Source organism: Pan troglodytes, chromosome 4 (genome assembly GCF_028858775.2).
Source record: "Pan troglodytes isolate AG18354 chromosome 4, NHGRI_mPanTro3-v2.0_pri, whole genome shotgun sequence".
Classification (NCBI taxonomy): domain Eukaryota; kingdom Metazoa; phylum Chordata; class Mammalia; order Primates; family Hominidae; genus Pan; species Pan troglodytes.
The window spans coordinates 122794831-122818913 of NC_072402.2; the positions used below are offsets into that span (position 1 = coordinate 122794831).

Here is a 24083-nt window from a genome sequence, read left to right on the forward strand (position 1 = left end):
GCTTCAATCTTCAGAACTCAGTTCTTATGTTCTTTAGGAGTAGTAATATGTACCCAAATTTTAGCTATGACTTCTAAAAAGTGAGAGAATGTTGGCCCAAAATGATAACAGAATTTAGCACTGAAAGAAAAGTTAGACAGCAGTCAACGCAGGGCTCTGAGAATGGTGTTTTCTAATCTACTTTGTGAATAATGAGCTCATAGGCAAATAATTTTGGGAAAACCCCGAGTAAGTAAACTAACACAATTTTCTTTACAATATAAAGGTACATTGCAAATCTAAGGAGGGAGATATGGTAATTAGTGTTTCCTAAACTTATTTCACCATACAACTACCCTTCGCATGATGATATTTATTGAAGTTCTCTTATAAATGGTGTTTTACACTGAGAATGCTGAATAATTGGGTCACAGTGAAGGTCTAGGACTCTCAACACTGTTTATAATGTAGTAAGCAGATAAGCAGATGTTTTATCTGAACTACTTTGTACAGAATAAGACAATTTACTTAAAAAAAAAAAAAAAAAGAATATCCCGCCTTCACCTAAGTTTGAGCGCTTCCCACCACCCCCCACCCCGCCCCCACCCCCAGCAAGCCTGCCTTTCCCCTTGGGAATACACTGTCACCAAAACACAGCAATGAAATCAACTTCATCACTCTTAGTATCTCTTCTCCCTTTCTTCTGCAGTAAGATAATACCTGCTTTTTAACAATGGACTTCCAGACTAAAGGTTATATTTTCTAGCATAGTAGCTGTTGTTTCTCAGTGTGTAGTACAATTAAGGGCAGAAAAATTCAAATTGGTTCTTAGGAATATGAAGAGATGCCTTATTAGCAGAATAAAAAATATTAACACTTGATAATTCCCAGAAACATAATGGGCTCATGTTTGACTGCATTTTGAATCCCTACAGCTCTCACATCTCTTTAATTTTTTCTACTGTTGTTTCCTACATTCACTGAGTTAGCATTTCTCGAATATGCTTTGGGCTCTGTGTTTACTATGACAGATATGCCATGCTTCTTGTTGGGGGCTGGACATGGTGGATGACATCAGTCACACAAACTGTTCATTATAACGAGTAGTATGTGCAGTGATGCTTTATGCAGGGTACTATGGGAGCACAGTGGCACTCTTATTCTCATTAACCTTGTCACTAGTAAGTCATTTTAAGTTCTCAAGACTTAGGACAGTGTTTCCTACTTTTGTTTCCTCCACACAGCGTGGAACAGTTCTGGGAACACAGCACTGATAAAACTCTTATGGATGAATTTACCTATACCTGTGTTTCAGCCTTGTGATCTGGTGAGTATTCGGCTAATTTTCTTGTCGTCTTTTCCTCCCTTTGTTAGGCAAAAATTATACAAATGTAAACCAGCTGAGTTTTACAGTGTGGTTTGATGGCAGCAAATTTGAGAGGGACAAAATACCATTGTGACCACCTGCCAAAATTTCCCTTTGCAACCATGAAAGCCAGACCCTGACATGCAAGGCCTCTTGGACATCTGGAATGAATTCCTTTTGTTATGTGTGTATGGGTGTTTTCCAAGCAAGGGAAGTTCCAGATTTAAGAAAGGAGTGAGAAACTTTTATCAGGAAAAATTATTCACAATTAAGAGGTACTTTGCTCTAGCTGTGGGTCACAGGAAAAGTTTACTAATGTCCAGTGAATCTGCTTCTTGACTTCTCTGAGTTCTGCAGTCATTAATGAATTGTGTTCTTCCTTAGCTCTTGACAGAAGTCACCCTCTAAAGTTAGATCTGAGCAAAGAGTCTTAATTGGCCGATAGATCCCAGGTGACTTTTGGTTCACATATGGAGAGCAGTTTTGTTATGTCAAATCCCAGCAGTTTAGCTTTGGGTCTAACTCTGAATAAAAATGTTGATATTAAACTGGTAGCAAGTAAAAGCAATTCTAATTTTATGTTGCATAAACTAAAGCTCCTTCTTTTGACAAAAACTAAAGGATTTAAAATTCTTGTTGATGTCTCTATAAAACTATGAACCTTCTAGAGGCTCCAATATATAGAATTACATACACATGTACATTCACACCTACAGAAGTCACCTATCTCCCTGAATGAATTTATGTTTATGTAACTACTTACATACTTGTGCCCAAAGGCTTATATTCGTGAATGGAAATGGACCCTAGTTGATGGTATTGAACAGTAAAATTTTATGTGAGAGTTTTGGGTCTTTGCTGCTGATATAGGAATCTTGATGAATTTTAAAGGTGACTTAGTTAAAAGAAATAAAACATAGTTCACCCTTTCAGTTGGAGGAGAACAGAGTATTTAACAATAGGTTTCCTCTTTGAACTGATGTTCCATGGGAAGAATGGCTGATAATAAATGGAAATGGTGGCTCGAAGAATGTTGTAAGTTTACTTCCTGAGAGAAGTCATTTAGAATCTATCATTTCTGAGGCAGATACAATTACACTGATCCTTTTGTCTCTTTATATTCTTTTGTCTCTCTATATTCTTTATATCCTGCAGATTTGGCACTAGTTACTATATTTCTTTGTGTTGACCCTGGTCAAATGAGCTTGAGCTACATTATTGTTTCTTGTTTTTCTCTTCTTTTTTCAATGACTCACATTTTCACTAGATTAAGAATAATATTAACCTTTTTTTGGTGTAAAGTATAGTACTGTGACATGTAATATCTCATTGTAACTGAGCTTTGCAATATATTTGCAAGGAAAGTAGAGGTGGTAGCAATATCTCTGTTTGGCATATGAGGAAACTGAGGCTTAGAGAGCCTAAGTGAATTTCCTAAGCTTTCACTGCCAGGACCAAAAAGAGCTCCAGCTTGGTTCTCAGTCTCAGATTTCAGATGCTTTTTCCAACATACTTCATTGCTTTTACTGGGCAACTGGCTTTCAAACATGTGGTGTGCACAGTTGGTATGTGTGGGACATTCAAGTGAACTTACCTAAAGGCAACAGAATAATCATTTGGAAGGACTGACCCAAATAGACACAGCTCTCTACCCGTGTGAGCAGCAGGTTAGAATGTGGGCAGGCAGCCCAGAATGTGTCTCCTCCCGGGCAGACAGACAGGAATCTCTCTGGAGACTGGCCAGGAGGCCAGAAGGTCTCCCAGAGACTCAAGAGGGCTGCCAGGAGGAATCTATAATGATTCCATTTTAGGTTTAAAGGACATTATAGTCACAGCAGGCGTATCTAGTACTATACATGATGCTGACACAAATGCACATATATTGGCGTCTGATGTAGATAGATGATATCTTGCTGTGAAGGGTGAATGAACAGGCAGTTTTCTACTTTTAACTTTCAGTCAAACCAATCAACATAAACCAGCCAGCAGCGTATGTGGGATGACAGATACTTCCAGATCTTTGCTGATTGCACTAGCCGGATAATTAATTTGGGCATAAGTCATGGTTGGACTCCTCTGCCACTGCATGTTCAGATTTTTCCCATGACTGATTGTGGCAGAGGCTGCTAGTTTTCTACCCAACATCCACTTCGTTCTCCTTTTTCAGTAATAGGACTCTGTTTTTGTAGAGGACAGCCAGAGTATAATTAAAAGACCATTTTCTACATTTCCACTTGGCAGCCAGGAGTGGCTGTGTGGGTATGTTTTAGTCAGTGAAAGGTTAGCAGAAATATGTAGGACTTTTGGGAGATTTCCTTAAAGAGAAGTGGATTGATCTCCCTTCTTGCTGCCTGGAATGTGGGTGTGCTCTAGAAGCTATCTTGTAAGTGTGGTGACCAGGCTGCCATCGTAGGAATCTAAGAGTAGGGGACAGGCAGGAGCTTGAGTCATCCAAAACTCCATGAAGCTGCTTTGACAGTCTTGGCCTGCTGACCTCCGGACTTATTTTGTGTGTAGGGAAATATGCTTCTAGCTTGCTTAATACGCTGTGGTTGTTCGTTATATTGCAGTGGGGACCTTACACCAAGTGATGCGTAGATGGGCACATGGTGCTAGAAGAGATCTAAAATGCGATAAAAATACAGGTGAAAAAAGACTTTAAAATATAAAGGAAGAAATAATTTGGGGTCTAATAAGAAAAGAAGCGAGTGATTGTAGCTGGGTGATATTTAACTCCGCTGTTTTCCAATTCTTTCTGCTCCTGCCCTTTGCCCTACTCTTTAGGCACCACTGCCCTGATGGCAGAAATGATACAGAGAGCAAAGTGTCAAATTACTGGCTTCCAAAGGTCTGTGTAGGCTCTTAATAGTCTATAGAAAAGATCATAATGTTTTTAACTTACGTGACTTTATTATGGAGAATTTACAACTCACTCAAGAGTAGGTGGAGTTGTATAGTAATCCTCTATACTCGCCATCCAGTTTCAACAACCATTCATCCTTGGTGAATCCTGTCCCATCTACACCTGCATCCACTTCTCTCTTCTCATTGCTTTTAAAATAAATTTCATATTTTGGCATAATTTTAGATTTATGGAAAAGTTGCAAAGATAGGACAATTTTCACATACTCTTTACCTATGTCTCCCTATCTTACGATACCATAGTACGTTTGTCAGAATGAATATGTTAGTATTGTTATGAAACTATTAATTAAATCTAGACTTTATTCCTATTTCACCAGTTTTACCACTAAAATTCTTTCTCTTTTCTAGAATTCAATCCAAGATAATACATTGCATTTAGCCCCTTGTTATTTTGAAGCATATCCCAGGTATCAAGTAGTTTTACCTTTAAGTATAGTTGGCCCTCCATATCCATCAGTTCCACATCTGTGGATTCAACCAACCGCAGATTCATTTTTTTTTTTGTTAAAGATGGTTGCATTTATACTGAACGTGTGCAGATTTTTTTTCTTGTCATTCCCTAAACAATACAACTATTTACATAGCATTTACATTGTATTAGATATAAATAATCAAGAGATGACTCAATGTATGCAGGAGGATGTGAGTAAGTTACATGCAAATACTACACTATTTTATATCAGGAACTTGAGCATTTGTAGATTTTGGTATCTGTGGGCGTCTTGGAATGAATTCTCCAGGGACAACAAGGGACAACTGTATTTTAGTATACATCTCTAAAAGACAAGGACTCTTTTGCTTTAATGCAAATACAAAGTAATCATCACACCCCCAAAATAGCAACAATTCCTTAATATCATCAACATCAAATCAAATATTTTCTTGTAAATGTCATGTCCTTCTTACACCTTTTTTTTTTTTCTAATCCTGGATCCAAACATGACCTGAACAATAAGATTAGCAAATATGTCTTTTAAATATCTTTTATTCTATAGATTTCCCCTCCATTTCTCTCTTTTTTTCTTTGCAATTTATTTGTTGAAGAAACAAGTTTGTCCTGTAGTTTTCCCATCCAGGTTTTTCTGATCATATCCTTGAAGAGTAGGTACCTGTGTTACACTATGCTTTGCATTTTCATAAATTGACTGTAGAGATTGATCGGATTTATTCATTTACTTATTCAGTTAGTTTTGGCAATAATATAGGAAGTGGTGGGTTTTTCCAACAATAGGCACATACCATACTGTCTGGTTTTCTCTCTTTTTGGTGTTTGTGGCTGTTGATGTCCTCTGTTATAGAGGTTGCAAACTGGTGATATTGTAATTCTAACATTTCTTCTTCATTTATAAGCTGGAATATTTTTTATAAAGATCATGTTTTCTCCATCCACTTATCATTTGGTTATTGTGGTGCACACCATAGAAGAAGGCAAAATAAATGCTGATTCTTTATATACCTTATTTGTCCCTTCTAAAAATAATGAGTTGGTTCACTATTATCATCCTCCAACGTTGACCGGATAATTTAGAATTCATAGTCAAGACAATAAAGTGTTTCGTATGTGAAAGAGCAGGTGCTTGAGACAGAGTGTTTAGTATTCCCAAAATTTGTAGCTTGAGAGAGCAGACACCAAAACCCAGAGAGCTGTGAGCATGGAGAGAGAGACAGAGAGGGACAAGAGAAGGAAACACCTAGATACATTTGGTAGAATCTGAGAGCTACAGACTTGGTGCCCCTGCTCTAAGCTATCCTCAAGGCCAATCTGGTACTGGAGCAGCTGGTATTGTCATGACAGTAGCCAATGACTAAGGCAGGCACTTAGTCAGGGAGTCCCAAGGACAGCCTCACTATGAGCCCAGAGCAGTGCAGAGAAGGTGGGTGCAAGCTCCTGAGTCCCAGTGGGGGCTCAGAAGTGCTGAGAGGACCAACAGGCTGTAGGAGGCCTGTGGTTGTATGCGAACAACAGAGTTTAATGAATACCAGGTTGAGAGAATTTCACATCTAAGTCCAGGTGGGCAACCTATACCTGCACAGAAGCTGATGGGACACAGAGTGGCATGCGAACCAGACACTAGAAAATAGAGGCCCAGAGGAGAAAGAAAGATGGGCCTGGGGATAGGCCAGCCCTGAATTTGATCCGTTATTGCCCAGAAGAGATTATTTTCATTTTTTTCAGAATTGAAAAATCTTAGCTCAGGGTTTCCATTTCCACACATTAGCAGAAAAACTATCTTTCCAATTCAAAGTTACATTCTAGTAAACTGATTTCACTTACATAGACATAAAGAGAGTAAGATGACTGCCCATCTAGGACTGTAAATTTAAAACTCTAGATAAATATAAGCTCTTCAATGTTTGAAAGAAAGGGAGTCATCGGGGTGCTTGAACTAGTCACTCTGCCCTCAGGGAAGTAGGCAGAGAATGGGCTGGCCCCAGGGTTATGAAGTGGGGTAGAGGTGGAGGGTGGAATAGGAGGGGCATCCGTTTAGGGTTCTGGCTGCTTTTCTCTTCAAAGGTTTGCTTCAAACACACTGGAATGTCATGAGGACTTAACTTTCTAAAGTAGTGCTCACCTAAGAAACCTCTGGAGAAAGTTCTTAACTGGCATTGTTAGACCTCACCTCAAATCATACCTCCCTAAATCCTGTATTCGTGTGTTGGGAGGAGCGTCAGTTCACCCTGCAATGTGTGTAGGGGGCAATTGGACTTATTACTGTTATTTGCAAGATTCAGGTGTGTAGATTACCTTATATTTTTCTCGGCTCTATCTCCCCATCTGTAGAATGAAGGGAATTTGGCCTAAGAACTGGACAGGGTTCACCGTGAGTCCATAAGTCTCAGGTAGCTGCCTCATCTACAGCTGTCATATTAAGTAACGTAGCCCAGGGGCGCTCTTTCTTGCACAGATACTACAGCTACTGCCACATTGTATTTAGTGATATAAAACTTGCCCCCCAGGGGAGTAGAGAACTATTGCCTGTAGCATTTACTCCTTGTTCAAAGGAATTCTTTTTGCCCCTCACTCCAGCCATGGAAGTTTCATTGGACTGGATACTCTCAGTGCTTGGTCACATGATCCTTCCAAACCAATAAGAATTTTTTCTTGAGGCTTTTTTGTTTATTTTGTTTTCTTATTTACAACAGTGGGGACAGAATACTTTTCTCTGTTGATAGAACTGGGAAAATGTAAGATATTGGTAGTAGTGGGTATAGCCGTGAGGAAAAATTTCTCATGCAGAGAACCACAGTAAAGAGAAACCTAGAGAACCCTGTTTCATCAGAGTCCTGGTTCCTGTTAACTCCAGGCCTTTACCACTACCTTTACTGAGATTGGGAGATGCCAGACAACAAAGACCTCTTTTCGTATGAACTAGATATAACTTACTTTCATTTGTAGTCAAAACAGTATTAATTAAACTAGTTAATGGGATCCAAAAAGCCAGTCACACATGGGGTAGAAACTGGGGAGGCCTGTAGAGTGGCTTAGTGTGAATTCCTGGCTCACCGCAGTGCTCCTTACTGAATGGCAGAATACTGGCCCTACTTTCACTTGGGAAAAAAATGAATTCTAGATAAACAAAAGAAGTGGGCCAATTGAGTTCAGGTTCCTTCCACAAATATTTTGAGCTACTGTTCTGTTTTTCCACGAAGTCTACTGTGTATCCCAGTCCTCTCAAAGCTCTACGACTAAGTAAGATTGCATTACGTAGAATTCCTTTTATATTCTTTTTTTTTTTTTTAGACAAGGTCTCTCTCTGTTGCCCAGGCTGGGGTTCAGTGGCTTGATCAGGGCTTACTGCAGCCTCAACCTCCCAGGCTCAGGTGATCTTCCCAGCCTCTTGAGTAGCTGGGACTACAGGCGTACACCACCATGCCCAGCTATTTTTTGTAGAGATGGGGTTTTGCCATGTTGCTCAGGCTGGGCTCAAACTCCTGGGCTCAAGAGATCCACCTGCCTTGGCCTCCCGAATTGCTGGGATTGCAGGCATAAGCCACCACGCCAATTCTGTATATTCTTTTAATAATCCTCAATATGAAGGTAATTTTTGCATATGTCCTCTGGGCAACTACAAACCAACAAATATAACCACGATCAGCGATTCTCAGTGGGTACCATGGAGTCACTGTAAACCTTTTAAAAGACAGAATTTTGATATAAGTGGGTTTGAAAACTCCACAGGTGATGTACAAAATGCATCCTGATTAAGATTCCCATTCCTGGATTTTCTTTCAAATTCCATGATTTTGGAGAAGTTGCTTAGATGGACATTAGGTATTGATGAGTGGGCAGTGAGCTGTATCAATCTATAACTATGTTAAAATCCCAGAAAAGTGATCAGCCTATAAACAGCTATCCACATCTCCAGTTTTACCAGGTGAAAAGAGCTACCGTCAGCTTGGCTTCCTCCTTCTAGAAATAGAGTCATACTTTGAATTTAATATAGTTTTTGGTTATTATGAGACTTAAACATGACATTTCTTTGTATTTTCCTCTCTGCCTGTTTCTCTCACACTCTCATATTCTTCTGGTTGTAATTTAGCAGCCCTACATTCCCGACATCAAATGGAGGTTAAGTACCGTGTTATTTAAACAAGATGAATGTATTTGATAATGACTGAGTAAGGAAAGTGGAGGAGGAATAGAGTAGGGAGGAACAACTCCCAGCAGCAGGGCGTGAGGAGAAATGTCTCAGCAACACCACATTCATGGGTCTGCTCAGTAAAAATACTGCTGACATAACATTATAATTCATCTCCCTAAAGTTTTATGTTTCCCACTTTGGAAAACAACTATGTCTGGTATATAATTTCACTCTTTTATTATGACATTTGAGAAAGTAGCCAGGACTGGTTAAGTTTAATTACCCCCATGAAGTTATTTTAGATGTCAGTTTCTACAAGTCATTCACAAATGGGCAGATTAGCAGAAACATGTTATTCCAGAATGGTCAGGATTGGGGAGAGCTAGAGAAAAACACTGACTTTATTCTTTGATGTTTGTGGTGGTGTGAATATTTGTCTTGTATTTGCTTTGGTGATCTCATTGTATGATTTTAGAAGAACTATCAACTGATCTATTTTCTCTTTCTTTGAATAAACTTAAAAATGTGACCCAATTGTTTTCAGTCAGAGATAATAAAATAATGGATGTTATCATTGTTTTGAAATAATCATTTACTGTTGTTACTTTCCTTATGGTATTCTTGAACTTAGGTTTGAAATAATTAATTAATTTTGATTCCATGATCTCATCTGAATGTGGCAGATGGAGAAATGGAATTTGTACTCTGAAAATCTGTGTTCTGCGGTGTTCTTAGCTTAGGTAATGATAAATCCTTGGACTGTGGATGTGTTCAAAATGTGCCACATTTAGACATCTCTGGTCACTGGCATAAACCTTTAGTTATTGCTTAAATGTAGATAAGTGTCTTTCTTTTTTAAAAAGTCATATTGAGTGTAAAGAATAAAATAAGTATATATATTGAATGGCCTGAGAGCAAAACAAAACACTGAAAAACTTATGAAAGTAGAAAAATGAGTATTCTTATGACTCTATTAAATTATATTTCATAAGATGAAATACTTTGACTACATATTGGGTACAGTATACACTGCTTGGGTGATGGGTGCACCTAAATCTCAGAAATCACCACTAAAGAACTTATCCATGTAACCAAAAACCACTTCTTGCCCCAAAACTATTGAAATAAAATAAAATAAGACATATAAATAAATACTTTGCTTTATTTAGTTTATTGGTAATATATTAAATAAGGTGTGAAAGTTCTGAGATTTTTACCCTCCTTGCAAGCTAACAAGTTATCCTGCCACAGTGTCATGGATGTTGGCAGAAAACATGAGACTCTTGGGTCAGAGACAAAGAACCATTTATTAGTCACAGCAATAGCAGTAGCCAGAGTATCAGTGATTGTCCCAGCTGCCTAAGCCCTGATTCCTACAGGGCTGCACAGCTGATTCCTGGACTCACAGTGGGTTGTGTTACAGGAGAGAAATCTTGAATTCAGGGGACCTGAACCTTTTATAACAGGTAGCCTGCCTAACTTTGCCCTGAAGAGAGATGGTACCTTCAATTTACTGGACAGAACCAAACATGCCTTATTTTCTTTGGAGGGAAACACTATATCTATCTTCCAGGGCCTTTTACTGTATAGACATCCTTGAAAATATAGTCTGGACAAAAGGCAGGCAGTGGCTCTACTCCCAAGATGTGTACAAATAGGGGGAAGCCAAGAAGAATTGTCTCCCAATTGATGCAATGTATAGAAATGTACGTTTGTTTCTCTGTAATTAAGCTGAACTTAGCTTTGAAATCTCTATTTTTTAAGGTGAAAAAGATATGCTCATCAAGGCAAATTCAGTAACCTTAAGCTTAAAATGTATTTTCATTTGTTGCAAATTTAAATTAATTTGGGATTCTCATAGTGTTTTTTTCTGCATTCCTCTTAGAGGTAACAATATAGTAGCAAACACTTAAAATAGTACTTATAACCACGATGTAATATAATATTCTAAACCCTTTGCATAAGTTAAGTTAGTTTATTCAATCTTATATGTAGACGGTTTTCTTTTTTGAGACGGAGATTTATTCTTGTTGCCCAGGCTGGAGTACAATGGCACGATCTTGGCTCACTGCATCCTCTGCCTCCCAGGTTCAAGTGATTCTCCTGCTTCAGCCTCCCGGGTAGCTGAGATTACAGGCATGTGCCACGCCTGGCTAATTTTATATTTTTAGTAGAGATGGGGTTTGACTGTGTTGACCAGGCTGATCTCGAACTGCTGACCTCAGGTGATCCGCCTGCCTCGGCCTCCCAAAATGCTGGGATTACAGGCGTGAGCCACTGCGCCCGGCCTTGTAGACTGTTTTTATCTCTACTTTATATGTAAAGAATTTGAGGCACAGAGAGGTCACTTTGCCCCAAATTACCAAAGCAGCAGAACTGAGATTCTAACCAAGAGGGCTCTAGAGTAGGTTCTCCTCGCCTAAATGCGACTTCTCTGCTTTCTAAGTGCTCTGTGGTCTCTATGATCTTGGGGGCTTCTATATCTTTTTTTTTTTTTTTTTTGAGACGGAGTCTCGCTCTGTCACCCAGGCTGGAGTGCAGTGGCATGATCTTGGCTCACTGCAACCTCTGCCTCCTGGCTTCAAGCGATTCTCCTGCGTCAGCCTCCCAAATAGCTAGGACTACAGGTGTGTGCCACCATGCCTGGCTAATTTTTTGTATTTTTAGTAGAGAGAGGGTTTCACAGTGTTAGCCAGGTTGATCTCGATCTCCTGACCTCATAATCTACCTGCCTCAGCCTCCCAAAGTGCTGGGATTATAGGCGTGAGCCACTGCGCCCAGACTCTATATTATATTTGCATCGAATCCAGATTTAGTCCAGCCCTCTCTTGCTTCCGCTGTGGTATCTTGTCCCATAGCATAGTCTCTGTCTTTGTCAGTTCAACCGCTGGGCTCTGGGAGACTCTGCGTACTCCCATCTACTTAAAAGCTTCTCTCCAGGGATTTAGAGCTCCATGCCGGCATGGGGGAGATAGCTCTGTGATGTCTCCCTTGAGCCCTTCCACCAACACCACCCCTTAGTTACAGCTTTTCCGTTACTTAGAGGCCCTGCCAAAAACATCGTTTGAATCTCAGCTCTGCCACTTGCTAACCTGACATCTCTCTAACAGTTTCTACACCTCTGAAGTGGAGACAATGATACTGTATTGCTCAGAGGTAAAGGTTAAATGAGTTAATTTATACTTGGGAGGTAAAAGTGCTATGTTAAGTGTCTGTTAATACATTATTACAACTGAGGGAAATGGGAGGAAAGAGTTTTAGAGTGCGGAATTGACAGAAATGTATAACAACTAAAACATGTTTTAGGTTAGATGTGGCTGAGTTTACCTTGACAAGTTTAAATTTTCCACCATAAATATGGAGGCTCCAAAGTTTGAATCAGTTACAGAGAAATAAAGGAAGTTTCATTTCTGCACACAGGTCTGTGAGTTGTTGTCACTGTGAAGTTTGCTTTGTGGTGTAAAATCTCTCAACCTCTTTGCTTCTGGTATTCTGGTGTGACCTTAGCATATCTACATTTGTGCAAGGGTTTGATCCATTAAGGGGTCAGGTACAAGACCCTTTCTCATGCACTTGTTGATATCTGCACTTTCATCACATTCCCTAAAATTCCTCTTTTACCATCTACCAGTTGAATTCTTATTTAATTTCAGGTGGGACTAGTTGAATTCTTATTTAATTTCAGGTGGACTAGTTGAATTCTTACTTAATTTCAGGTGGGAAAATGGTAAGTCCTTATGGCATCCCACATTCTCCCCATTGTGTCAGTTAAGGTATAAACACTATGAAGTGTTTAAAGTTTTGGTTTTTAATCTTATTTTAAAAACTTTTGGAACTGAGAAAAATCTCTCCCCTCTCAATCACTTGGCTCTTGGAATTGAATCCTATAGCTTTTCAGACTTTCTCTGCTATGTATTTATACAATATATGCAGCCACTTAATTCACTTATTTCTTCTGGGCATATGCCCCCTCTGTGAGGCAACAAATATCACAGACTAAATAGGTGGAGTGCTACCAGCAACAAGTAAGTGGTAAGAAAGAAAAGTCTCTAGATACCATCTCAAAATACAGTCGCATGTCACTTGCTTGATAGGGGATACATTCTGAGAAATGCATCATTAGGTAATTTCATTGTTGTGTGCACCCAGAGTGTACTTACACAAACCTTGATGGTACACCCTACTACGCACCTAGGCTATATGGTATAGTCTGTTGCTCCTAGTCTACAAACCCATACAGCATGTTTCTGTGCTGAACACTCTAGGCAATTGTAATGGAATGACATTTGTGTGTCTAAACACATGTAAACATAAACAAGGTAAAGTAAAAATATGGTATAAAAGATAAAAAATGGTTCACCTGTATAGAGTACTTATGAACAGATATTGCAAGAGGTTGATCTGGATGAGTCAGTGAGTGAGTAATGAGTGAATGTGAAGGCCTAGTACAGGGGTCCACAGTCCCTGGGTCCATGGCTTGTTAAGAACCAGGCTGCACAGCAGGAAATGATGGGCCAGTGAGTGAGTGAAGCTTCATCTGTATTTATAGCCGCTCCCCATTGCTCACATTACTGCCTGAGCTCCACCTCCTGTCAGATCAGTGGTGGCATTAGATTCTCCTAGAAGCGCAAACCCTATTGTGAACTGCAAATGCAAGAGATATAGGCTGTGCACTCCTTATGAGAATTGAATGCCTGATGATCTGTCACTGTCTCCCATTACCCCCAGGTGGAACCCTCTAGTTGTAGGAAAACAAGCTCAGGGCTCTCACTGATTCTACATTATAATGAGTTGTATAATTATTTCATTATACATTGCAATGTAATAATAATAGAAATAAAGTACACAGTACATGTAATGTGCTCGAGTCATCCTGAAACCACCCCCTCACCACAACCTCCACCCCATTTTGTGGAAAAAATTGGAAATTGGTCCTTGGTGCCAAAAATGTTGGGAACTGCTGGTTTAGGACATTACTGTATACTATTGTAGATTTTATAAACACTGTACAATTAGGCTGCACTAAATTTATACTTCTTTTTTCAAGAATACGTTCACCTTAGCTTACTGTGATTTTTTAATTTTATGGACTCTAAAATTTTTAAAAACTTGTTGAGCCTTTTGTAATAATGCGTAGCTCAAAACACAAACACATTGTACAGCTGTACAAAAGTATTTTCTTTCTCTATATTCTTATTCTATAAGCTTTTTCTACTTTTGAATTTTTTTTGTTTTTTACTTTTTACTTTTTAAACTCTTTTGTTAAAAATAGGGACACCAATGCACATATTAGCCTAGGCCTACACAGAGTCGGGATCATCAATATCACTGTCTTCCACCTCCACATCTTGTCCCACAGGAAGGTCTCCAGGTGCAGTAACACTCATGGAGTTATTTGTGTTATCATGAATAACTATGCTAACAAGGCCTTCTTTTGGAATACCTCTTGAAGAACTAGCCTGAGGCTGTTTTCTAGTTGACTGTATTTTTTATAAATAGTATGAAAAATAACAATAAAAAGTATAGTGTAGTCAATACATAAAGCAGTAACAGTAAACCATGCACTGTACATGATTGTATGTGCTATACTTTTAGACAACTGGCAGCACAATAGGTTTGTTTATACCAGTATCATCACAAACATGTGAGTAATGTATTGCACTACCATGTTAAAATGGCTATCACATCACTAGGCCATAGGAGTTCTCCAGCTTTGTTATAATCCTAAGGGGCCACCATCGTCTTATATGCAGTCTTCCTTGTTAACTGAAACATTATGTGCCCATGATTGTAAGTCACCTAATTTACATAAGATATTCCAACTTTTAAGAACTTTGGCATGTGTTTTAGAAAACAAGTGTTGGTGATTCCAACAATTAAAAACTAGTCTTCAGTTTTTATATCCATTTGAACTTGCTAAGTGTAAGAAAATCATGTGATGTTAGTGCTTCCATTTTCTTATTTTTCCTTGACAACAGGGCAGAGACTAGGTTGAAGGAAGACAAGCTGGTTAGGCATTTGCCTTGGGTGCAAAATTTAGAGGGTGTCGAAAATTCAGTGATCAAGGTAAATCATATTTTAATGCAAGATTTAAGAAAACCCAAAATTAATGCAAAAAACTCATGATGAACAAAATGTCAAAATTTTAAATAAAATCGCATCAGTATTCCTGATTCTTCCTTTTGCCTCAGGCTCCAATGTGGCTGGTCTTAGTGTTACTCACTGACCTTGGGGCTCTTTTTTTTCTTCCTGTTGTCAGGCCACTGAGAGAGTTCTTAATGCATGTGGTGGCAGGATCAGCAGTGAGAAGCCTCCTAATGTTGATATTTGAGTGCATCTAATCCTTTTCTTTCTAGGTATTTCTATGGCTTGATTAGTTAATATTCTTTGTAACTACTTGAGAAACAAATGTTTCATGGTGTTGTTTTTCTTTTGCTAAAATTGTGTATCTGCTTTGTTCGTTCTCTTTGTCTTATGAACATTAAGCAATTAAAGATGTTTTCTTATAAGCATTTCTCTCTTTTTCTCACTATTACATAATATGTGTTGGTTTTTGTTTTTTCCTTCTCTCTGGTAACAGAAAAAAAAAACGGCCTACCTTTTAAAAGAGAGTAACATTTTCATAATTTTCTTGCCAAGCTAGAAAAAATAAAACAAACAATTCATTACATTTTAATATTGAGAGCCAGTGGGGTAGATAATATATTGGGGACAATCATGTTGACATTACACTATTACTTCAAAACTGAAACTAACCTCAGTGTAAGCTATAAAAATGGTTTTAAAACTTGAAAATGGTTCACCATTTATTTCCTGAGCTTGGGTCACCCAAGAGTATTGAGGATGATGTTTGGGGTTGGGTCAGATTAAGACCAATGAGGCCAGAAATACTGAGACCAGAAAAAAGACTGTCATGATCAACAGGAAATGACATTTCCCCTTCTGTGACTTTGACTCCAAGGGCCAAGCCTGAGAGCATCAGAAGTTGGATTGTGGGGAAGGGTAGAGAAAGAGAACCTCTTCACTGGGAGTCACGTTCTTGGTGCAACCCTATTAATCTAAAGGGTCTCTAACGCCCAGTCTGACAGACAGCTGGGTGCAAGGAGGCTCCTCCCACCTCACAGTTGTCATTACAGCCTTTTTATTCCAGCATCATCAGAGACTGCTTTTAAGAGCATTTTGATAGATGGCATTTTCTGCAGTGTTAGTAGTGGGAGGAGAATCTATTTGCTGCACAGGCAGTTTTTGTGATTTTTAACAAGACTCCTCCACCCCCTTCAAACCTGTACAACACAATACACACACTGGCTTGTTACCACTTGCCTTCCCTGGCCTCTGGGATTCCTTTCTCTTTGGCTGCGTTTCTCTATCCTTTGCATCTCTCCAAGGCAGAAGTGGCAAAAGCAGTGGGTAAATGGCGAAGGAATACAAGCCTGTGCTGTTTCTGGAACACACTAAGCTGATGTCTGCTCTTTGGAAGTAGAAATTCCGCCTTAAGAAAAATATTTCACTACAGGGCTCTTTGTCTGTTTTCCAAAGCATACAGAAGTGGATTAACTTACAGTGTAGGCACCCAAATGCCTGACATGTAGATGACCCTGACAAAAATGACTACCCACAGAGTCAGAATATAGAGATGGTCCTCATGATGCCAAGAACAGTGGTTTTTCCACCGCCTCCGCTAGGGCATACAAAACACATGATTATATTCCCTAAGTTTATATAAAAATTTCTGCATCTTCTAGGTGTAACTCCTCCCTCTTTTCTCCCACTCATGAAAGCATTTCAGAGTATAAGTAATAGAGATTGGTATTTTTTATGAATATATACTTGATCTGGTCAAATTTGTTTTAAAGAAGTAAATCATTCGCAAAGTTCAGTATTTTCACTATTTGCACACACAAATCTCTTTAGCACATCTTGCAGCGAATTAACTTTATTATGTTGATATATGTTATCTTAGGTCGTTCAGAAATAGGAATAGCTACCTAATGAAGAGGGAGGGATGGGTGGTGCATAACAATTGCTGAGAATGGATGAAGCTTTCTATTGGCCTACTTGGAATTCTTTTGATTTGCAGATGGAACCAAGTGAGTTTTATTCAAGGTAGTAGTGGATTTTCTCTAAGATGCAAAGCACAACAAACAATTACAAATTATCCAAATGAAAATTTGTATGACCCTTAGCAAAGGTACTACAAAGGATTTCCAAGAAAATTACAGGAAATTCACTGAGAATGACTAGCCTAATCATGTGGTCATCATCTGCTCAGTATTTTTTTTTTTTCCAGGAAGAGATTGATATTCGTAGTATGATGCTTGCTAGAGCAATAGGTTGGAAAGGAAATCGTTTCCTTTCCTATATTTTAAGAATGTTCTCTTTTGGCCGTACATATCTTAAAAATGATCTTGCTTTCAGATAGCTACAAATATATCATTTAGTGCTTTTTGTATGAATGTGGGGCTGATAGATTTAGATACCGGGGATGGATTGCAGGTTTTTCATTACCATAAATCCCATGTCACATCAGCAGCATGATGGAAGCATTTTGATAGATAACATAAACTCATTAATCACCACTCTCTTAAACTAAGTACCATAGAATTTTAAATGTTCCACATTCCAACATTTGTGAATGCCTCCCCTTTTAAAAATGTCATCCTTTATTAGTTCATGCTGTTTAAGATAGCTTGAGTTAACTCCATGAAAAGAGACTGTGTACTAAGGGAAGAAAGGACTGGAAAGGGGGAGGAGGGGAAGGAAAGGAGGCAAGAAGATTAAATTCTGTCTTAAATCCAAACACGGCTAGATTGCATGCTAGCATTAATGTCCTCGTCCTCTTCCCAGATAATGTTGGCAGACTTCCAGTTTATTAAAACAACAATCCAACGCTGATCTTGTCTCTGCATACATGATTCAAGGATGGATCATTTACTCAAACAGAGCTGTTCACTAGGGTAGAAAAGCAAAAACGCATTTTAGGAGAGGTTGTTTATGACTGTTGCATAAAGCACTGTACTGTGTGTTTTATACAAGTAGTCCTGATCATTATTAAGTGAAAAGAGAAAGCCAGATTGTTATTCTAAAAGCAATAAGCACAAGTTTTGTCCAAGTATTTAATAATGCTGCTTAAACTTGTGAAACCATACTTGTGTGTTCCTCTTAAAAAATATTCTAACCTCCCAAACAATGCATTCTGGAATAAATATTCTCTCATAAAATGTTTTTTTCCTCTGAAACGAAATAGTGCATCACAGGATTTATTTCACTGATGTATTTTCCTTCTGCATTTAACACTTAGAGTATCTATGAATATTCAACTTTCTTGGCACATATTTAATGATTAAAATGAAGTTTATCTGTTCACACATTAATTGCCAATATATGGGTGTTTGTAGAAGAAAAGCCCAGACTTACATCTTGGAGTAAGAATGCTGTTGTATTTCTTAAGGCACATAAAATTGCATAATTCAACCAGCAATTTTCAGGGTTAAAAGTTCTGCTGAGTATCCAAAGGTCAGTGACAAATGTCAGACAAACAGACTTCACACTAGAAGACTCATCTCAGGCGGCAGAGCCAGCCTTGGGGAGAACAGCCTGTTAAGTGTGCTTTGTTTCCAGGTAGCATTTTGTAAATCCAAATCTTTGATAATGACACAGTATATTGAATGGTGACTGTGACTGAATGGTTGTTGAACTTTGAAGATATGAGTCAGCACACCACTGTGAGAACAGAGCACAATAACATTAAACACCAGATGGTATTTCAAAGCCCATCAGATACACAGATTCCTTTTTCTTCTTAACAAAAGATCGGCAAGGCTTCATGTTAAAAAGAGAAAGAAAGAAAAGAGAAAAGAAAAAGAAAGAAATAAGGAAAGAAAAAAAAAAAGCCCATTAAGATAAATGGGGTGATTTGGTTTTGTCTTGCTTAACTATAATAGGGAAGCCATCTGAATGGGTCAAATTACAAACTAGACTCCAGATCAAAGGATAACGACTGCAGTGGTGGGTCAAACTCATCTGAACTGTGTCGACCAGATCAGCATGAAATCCTAAACTGTGAGCCAAGAAAACATGTCTCTCTCAAACTGAGACTTGACCACACCAATTAACCAAAGCATTTGCCTCTTTGCTTCAGAGGAGATCTGAGAGTTTCATTGGTCAGGCCAATGTGGACACACAAGAGAGAATGGGATTCCTGTAGCATAGCTTAGACAGTTGAGTTCACAAGTAAAATTAAACTGTCCACCAGAAAAGTCACCCAAAAGCTGCTGCTCCACTAGCGGCTTCTGGGTAAATAAAGTGGTGAATGAAACATGGTTTGTGCACATGTGATGCTAGAGAATACTCACATACGGGAAATCAGAGTTCCAGTGACTCTGAATGTGGATATGTGGATGATGGTATAGAAGGGCAATGTGATAGTTAATTTTATGTGTCAAACTGGCTGCACCATGGTGCTCAGATATTTGGTCAAACATGATTCTAGATGTTTCTGTGAAGGCATTTTTTTGGATGAGATTAAAATTTAAATCTATGTACTTTGAATGAAAAAGATACCCTAAATGTGGGTGGATCTCATCCAATCAACTGAAGGCTTTAAATGAAACGAAGACTGACCTGAACAAGAAGGAATTCTGCCAGCAGATTGCTTATGGACTTGAACTGCAATTTTTCCCTGAGTCTCCAGCCTGCTACCTACTCTATTTTGGACCCGCCAAGCCTCTGTAATTATGTGAGCCAATTCCTTAAAATAAATCTCTCTCTTTCTCTCTACATATATGTATATGTATGCATATGCATGTGTATACACGTATGCATATGCATGTGTATACACGTATGCATATGCATGGGTATACACGTATGCATATGCATGGGTATACACGTATGCATATGCATGGGTATACACGTATGCATATGCATGGGTATACACGTATGCATGTGTATGTGTATACACGTATGCATGTGTATGTATATATATATGCACATATTGTTGGTTCTCTTTCTCTAGAGGACCCTAATACTGAGAGGTACTTAAAAAAAAAATGAGTGTTCACAACACTTTCGTATTTGAGAAATGAATTAGTTGGGCTTCATGGTCTCAGCTGTCTGCTTTAGGGTTAGGGTTCTGGAATAGCTGATTGATTGGAGTAGTGTAGTGTAGTGATTAAGGGTTCAAGCTCTGAAAGGAGACAGATCTGGGTTGGAATTTTGGCTCTGCTGCCTACTAGCTAAAGCACTTTGCACAAGTTCCTTAAGATTTTTAGGTCTCAGTTTCTTTAGTTGTAACATGGAGCTGTAATACTTACCATCTGGAATTTCTAAAAGGAGGTAGATGCAAAAAAGAACAAAGTTTAAAAAATTATAAAAATTGCCAAAGATGTGCAATCATAAATGTTACCCCAAAATTTATTTGTGAGAGGAGGGTGGTTATAAATCTTAAGTCATTCAAAGCTAATAGAGATTATCCTAAATTTATAGTCATCTGAGAGATACAAAGTCCTTTCAATGCAATGGCCTCTCTGGACCTGTCTTACTGTAAACTCCTACCACCAAACCTAGGGATGTTGTGAGAATCTCTACAAAGAAACTGGGGTTTTCTTCGAGAACCCAGGCTTAGAAGGGAAGAAAGTATCATGGCATAAGGACACCGATCCAAGAAACACTGAGAAAACTGGTCTACTCATGAAGAGTCCTTTTGTTCTTAAGAATACATTACTGACATTCCATAAATTGGCCATTAATTTGGGTTGCCAAATCTGTCATTTTCACAATGGAGATATCTGTTTTAAGCTTAAGGGACTCCGGAATTCACTGATCTGAGGGCTCTGAGGAATTGGAACTTTTGACTGAGAGATACGGTATCTTCAGAGGATAGAGCACTTTGCAGGACAGGAGAGTGGGCTTTGAGTGGAGAATGGAAAACGAGGGTGGGTTTTGAGGGGAGAACGGAAAAGGAGGGAGCCTGTGATAGCTCCAGGGTGTGGTGGGCATAAAGGTGCAAGGAGAAGGGCCCTGGATGGCAGGAAAGGTATATGGAAAAGGATATGGGGAATGCCAAAGATGCCCTTTATTTGAAAATTCTGCCCAGGCCCAGCCTTATACCCTCCTCTTCCTCCTGGCTTCAGATGCTCACTGCTCCTGAGATCCAGGATGAGGATGATGCCTATAATTCTATATCTCAGTCTATCGCAGGTTCTGGAGGCTTAGTGGGCCCATGTGGGACTCTAACCACTACATTTAGATCATGTCAATGGAAACACATTCTGAGTTAAAAACACAACTTGGGAAAAACGTAGCCTGATATAAACTCCACATGAAAATTAAGATTTACTTAATAGAAAACCCAGAAGGTTAATTACAAAAGGGTACTTCTATGCAGGATTGGATTCATCATAAAATCCTTTTAAAAAGCAGATTTCTTATAGATTTAAAAAGTAAATGATTTTCATAGAAGTTTCCATGTGGCCGTATTTATTGTGTAGAGAAGAGCAAAAATTATTTTGTAGAGTAGCTCCTAAGGGATCTCAAGTTTTATGTTAATTTGATCCTCACAACAATCTTATGATAGTGGCATTGTCATTTCCATTTTACAGACAAGAAAATTGAGGTTCAGAGAGGGTAAGTCACTTATTTAAGGTCACATTAGCAGAAAGTAAGGAGCACTCTGCTCTGTCTGCAAAGCCTACACTTTCCCCATTTTACCGTCAAATTTATATCAGAGCTGTCTTCTATTATAGGAAACTTGATATTCCTCATCACCACAGGTTCTGATGACTTTTTGGTTTTATTCCTCAGGGCAGGTGGATGTGGTTATCCATCCCACTCAACGACCTAAAATCTGATGGCATACCACTCAACAACAAAAGACAACCTAATTTAAAATGGGGACAAATAACTTTAGTACTTTGGACAAATATATATATTTGTCCAAATGAGATATGCAAATGGTCAACAAACATATGAAAAGATGCTCAGCTTCATTAGTCATTAGGGAAATGCAAATCAAATCCATAATGAGGTGCCACTTCGTACCCACTAAGATAACTATAAAAAATAAAAAGGAATGAGAAATAACAAGTATTGGCAAGGATGTGGAGAAATCAAAACTCTTGTACATTGCTAATGGGAATATAAAATGGTTGAACTGCTAAGGAAAACATTTTGGTGGTTCTTCAAAAGGTTAAATATAGAATTGCTATATGACCCAGCAATTCCTCTCCTAGGTATATAACCCAAAGAATTGAAAACAGGTATTCAAACAAATACTTGCATATGCATATTCATAGTGATTTGGCCTCATTGTCTGTGGTGACACCTAAGGTTCGTTATTTCATGGCCACGGAGATCAAGGATGTGGACATACAAGGAGGTTAAGAGTGGAGGTTTAATAGGTGAAAGAAAGAGAATAGCTTTCTGCTACAGAGAGGAGTCCTGGAAAAAGGGGTTGCTGATCCACTGGTGAGATGCAGGGGATTTTATCGATGAGCTTGTGGGGAGGCGGTGTCTGATTTACATAGGGCACAAAAAATTGGTTAGAACCAGGTGAACCATCTGCATAGGGCGCAAGTCTCTGGCAGCCCTCATCCCAATCTTTTATTATGCAGCTGGATCCTCTGCCAAGTTTTTTCATGTTGCTCAGTTCATTCTTACTATACATGTGCTAATAAAAAAGGAAGGCTTCCATGGTGGACATGCCTGTTCCCCAGGTAGCCCTTTTCTATTGGTGCAGCTCCTGGCATTCCCCCGTGCAAGCTTCCAGCTTTTTTATCCATATTTGTAGTTTGATTTTTCAGGCTTTCCATCAGTTTTTAGAAAAAAAAATGGTTTCTAGGGCTGTTTTTTTTTGTTAGAAGGGAAGTTCTGCTGAGGACTCTCTTGCTCTCACTATCTGCCTAAATAATTTCTTTCTATCTCCTGTATCAATAGCAGCACTATTCACAATAGCCAAAAGGTGGAAACAAGCTAAATGTCAATTAATGGATGAATTGATAGACAGTTTGTATCTATCCATATAATGGGTTATTACTCAGCCGTAAAAAGGAATGAAGTACTGATACATGCTACAACATGGATGAAACTTGAAAACATACTAAGTGAAAGAAGCCACACATATGATTCCATTTATATGAAATACTCAGAATAGGTAAATCCATAGAGACAGAATGCAGATTGGTGGTTACCAGAGCTTGGAGGGAGGGGGAATGAGGAGTTAACTGCTTAATGGGTATGGAATTTCCTTTTGAGGTGATGAAAATATTTTCATACTAGGTAGTGGTGGCAGTTATACAACATTCTGAATATAGTAAATGCCATTGAATTGTTCACTTTAAAATAATTCATTTTATGTTACATGAATTTGACCTCAATTAAAAAAAAACTATTGAATGTCCTGGTTATACCAGGCACAGAATTTGGAAAAGATATACTCAATCATGTGTCCAGACAGATGACCATGGATGTAAGCCACAGCAAATCTGATAAATTCCCCAGGCATGTGAACAAAAGACTGTCTCCATCTATCCTACCAGAAACCCTGTTTCCACATGATTCACTATGGATACTCCTAAGTAACACCCTGGGATAAAGCAGCTATGAATTATGAAGTCCCCACCTAACAACGGCCACTGCACATTTCTCCCCAGCACAGCTTATCATGGGAAAACTGGACCAGCCTTCTTTGTTGACCACTCCCTTCATTCGTTAACATTCTCTCATCACTAAGCTGCTTAATTTGGTTATACTGAGAGCCTGGTTAGAATGCAAGAGATGCCTGCTTTTATGTTTGATTTCAGCAGGGCCTGCAGGCACTGAAGGTTTTCTGTGGGAGCCAATGGCCTAGTTTGAGGTGAATAATCAGCTTTTTACTTAATGCTGTATCTCTCTTTTCAGCTGCGAACACTCTCTGTCCTTTTTTCTTCCCAGGGTTTGGCACGGTGAAATGCTACTTTCAGAAAGATGAGTATGTCAGAATCCCTGGTGATTTCTAACGCTTATGGAACACATCACATAGGAGCAATTTAGATGACAAAAAAGAGCACTCTTCAGTCTGGATTTACACTGTGTTCCTATTCACCGACACATCAGCAAACATTATAAATGCCTTGCCTGAGTAATGAATGGTTTCTGAGTGAGTTCCTGGGCTGGCAGCAGGTTTGAAATTCTATAGAGTCAGGCAAGGGAGAAGGTGACTAGTGTAGAATTATGGGAAAGGATTAATGAAGGGG

General features: G+C 38.8%; 1 long non-coding RNA gene across 2 annotated transcripts in view; it reads left to right on the plus strand.

Annotated features, from left to right (window-relative positions):
• Nucleotides 1-24083, plus strand: part of LOC104006543 (uncharacterized) — a 495672-nt gene that overhangs the window by 78176 nt on the left and 393413 nt on the right. For both annotated transcript variants that reach the window (XR_010157320.1, XR_010157321.1), the window contains one exon: nucleotides 1224-1306. This is a non-coding gene — a long non-coding RNA (uncharacterized LOC104006543). The remainder of the gene's footprint in view (nucleotides 1-1223; nucleotides 1307-24083) is intronic.